The following is a 3,362-nucleotide window of genomic DNA, read 5'->3' as shown; positions in this document are numbered from 1 at the left end:
TAACTCTGTCATGTTATTTTATATAAAATAACAGTCCATTTTCTCTGTCTGCCTTTAAAAGTCACACTTCTTTTTAAAAGGAGAAAAATAGACATGATTATCTTTAAAGAGAGGTTACTTTAAACAGACATTTTCAATAACAAACATTCAGTTCCGAAGCTGTGGAAATAACATGCAGTGTTCGTCAAAAAGGTGGCGCTGTTCATCTCCTGAAAAGAGAATGTCCTGAAAACAAAGGATTCTTTAAAAACTGTTATCTCCATGGGAAAATCCTGGGAGTAAACTCCTCCCTGATAAAAGTTGAAGTGATCGGCAGGTGCTTCACTTTGAGGCCAGCTGAACCACAAGCTCTCATTAAGACGATCTGTCCGTTTCGTGGGAAATGAGTTCTGAAGGGTTTAAGGTGTTCAAAATGACCCGAGCACAGAATTTAAGGAGCACTTCACCTTAGTATTAAAGATTTAATTGAGACAAAGTTAAAGTATGCAGATATTACATGTAATCAGAGTGCAGTCTGAGGAACAAGTCAGAGCGAACCTTGCCTGGTCAATCAGCCTGGTTTGTTCAACCAAACTTTGTGTCTGAACAATATTTATAGGTTTGTCATGTCCCGCCCTTTCGGGTTCGGACAGACTTGTGATTGGATGTCAAACCCTCTTTTTGGTCCGAGTGACGCCATGTTCAGCCACTCAGGAGCAGATCTTATCTCCATGGTAACTCCATGGTAACTCCGAAGGCCGCAGACAGCCTTCGGCTCATTCTTCTACTGATAAGGGTTGATTTACGAGCTTTGTTTTGGAACGCAGGACACTTACTCTGGCTTTCGTCTGTATAGAGTTTTAAAACACGTTTTCTGTGTGACTGAACTATTATTAGCGTGAGAGCATAAATACTCAACCTATGTTAAGTATAAAGTATATGGATGTTGTGATTTAGCGTTATTTATGTTAATCAATGTGTGAGCAGTGTGTATCCTCAGCACTTGTGAGATTATATATAACATGAAGTAATTAGTGTATGATTATACACGTACACACCTTGTAGAAAATGCATCATTTCACATCATCATAGAAATGTCAAGGCTTGTCAAAAGATATAAAAAGATATAAAAGATATCAAATCCAACAGTTCATATTGGCAGTGAAGTTAACACAATGACAGTTTTCATTACATTAGTTTAGTGGCAACTAAAGAGTTTGTAAGCTGAGTAAAACACCCGTAAAATAAAGTCTGTTCATTCCCAAGGGAATAAATGCATCTTGTTTTAACAGTTTAAAACACAAAAATCCACGAATGATGTTTGTTTAGAGATGAGGTGAACTCTGTTCAAAGGTGGTGTTCCCCTACAATAGAAAGGGGGAAAGCTGATCAGAATTTTTTTAATAAAAATCAGCTGAAAAACTGTCCGGGCCGGGTGCCTTCCCACTTTGCATACTTCTGATTGCTAAAGTTATTCCTGTAGTTGTCAGATCTTTCTCAAGGTCATTAAAATGGTCGGCACACGGGGGGATTTCCAGAGACCTGAAAAAATCTTCCAGCTCATCAGTGCCACTGGGCGCGTCCGATTTGTATAACAATTTATAAAAGTCTCTAAAGCAGAAGTTAATTTCTGCATTATCAGTATGAAGTATCCCCCTCTCATCTTTTATAACCGAGATTGTTTGTTGTACTGACCTTTGGTGTAGTTGATGCACAAGCAAAAGACCTGTCTTCGCCCCTTTTTCATAATAGTTAGTTCTCATCTTGGATATAAGATATTCAGCTTGTTTTGTTGAAAGAATATTGAATTCAGTTTTTATTGATATACCTTTTTTGGAAAGGTCTGCTAACGGTGAACTACTATATAACTCATCCACTTTTAATATTTCTTCAGTTAATTGTTTAAGACGTTGGTTATTTCTCTTTTTTTTTCTGGCACAATATAAATTGTTATGCCTCGCAAATAAGTTTTTAAAGCATCCCAAATTGTCAGAGGTGGCATTCCTGGAGTTTCATTAATTTTTCAAAAGAAGCTGATTTCAGATGAAATATATTTCACATATTCCTCTTCTGCTAGCAGAAGGTTGTTAAGGCGCCACTGACAATATACAGGATGTATGTTAGGGATAAGCAACTTCATAGACAGTGGTCCATGATCTGAGATGACTATACTTCCATAACCACACATGGTTATTTGTTGCATAATTCTCTTATCAAGAAATATGTAGTCTATACGTGAGTATGTTTTATGGACCCAAGAGAAAAAGGAATAGATCCTGGAACTAGGGTTACGGACGTGCCAGATATCAACAATACCATAATTTTCTAATAGTGAGCTAAGAGATTTAGCAGATTTTGACAAGGGTGCTCTTGCCTTGACACTCCGATCCAGTGATGAAAGTGTGCAATTTGCATCACCCGCTATTATAAGATTATGGGTTGACATATTTGGTAAACTTGAAAATAAATGATTGAAAAATATAGGGTCATCTGAATTTGGTGCGTAAAAACAGGCTAAAATTACTGGTAGGGTGTATATCTTTCCAACCACAATCACATAATGTTGAATGTCCGCTCATTGGACAACAAGGTGGATTTACTTCGTCTGAGAGCGGGCGCCTCAGAAGAGATGAAGAAGTGTGCAGTGCTTTGCCTCACAGAAACGTGGATTACAAGTGAAACGCCGGACTCAGTCTTCCAGCTGGATGACAGACTTTTTTTTCGAGCGGACCGCTGCAGCGAGCTAACGGGGAAATCACGGGGGGGCGGAGTGTGCATTTACGTGAGTAAAAGTTGGTCCACGAACTGTACTGTTGTAAATAGCTCATGCTCGAAGGCTTTGGAGCAAATAACAGTGAAATGTCGGCCACATTATCTACCCCGCGAGTTCACAGTGACTTTTATCACAGTTGTTTACATTCCTCCGGACGCTAATGCTAATGAATCACTACAGGAGCTTCATGATATCATCAGCTCGCTGCAGAGCAAACACCCCGAGGCTCTTTACGTTGTAGCCGGAGACTTTAACCACGTGAATCTAAAGGACTGTCTCCCAAGCTTTAATCAGCATGTGACGATTCCGACACGTGGAGACCGCACGCTGGACCGTGTTTACACGAACGTAAAAGATGCATACAAAGCCGAACCCCGCCCCCACCTAGGACTGTCAGACCACATCTCAATCTTCCTGGCTCCTGCTTACATGCCCCCGCTGAGACGCTCCAGACCGGTTCAAAAGAAAGTTAAATGTTGGATCCAGGACAGTGGCCCCATACTGAGAGATTGTTTTGATCGAACAGACTGGCAGGTTTTCAGAGAAGCTGCTGAAAATGGAGGTTCGCTTGATCTTGACCAATACACATCCTCAGTACTGGGTTACATTA

This window comes from Nematolebias whitei, chromosome 2 (assembly GCF_014905685.2).
Source record: "Nematolebias whitei isolate Nwh7 chromosome 2, NemWhi1, whole genome shotgun sequence".
In the NCBI taxonomy this organism is placed as follows: Eukaryota; Metazoa; Chordata; class Actinopteri; order Cyprinodontiformes; family Rivulidae; genus Nematolebias; species Nematolebias whitei.
The sequence above is the reverse complement of the archived record's forward strand: the minus strand, read 5'-3'. Positions refer to the sequence as shown.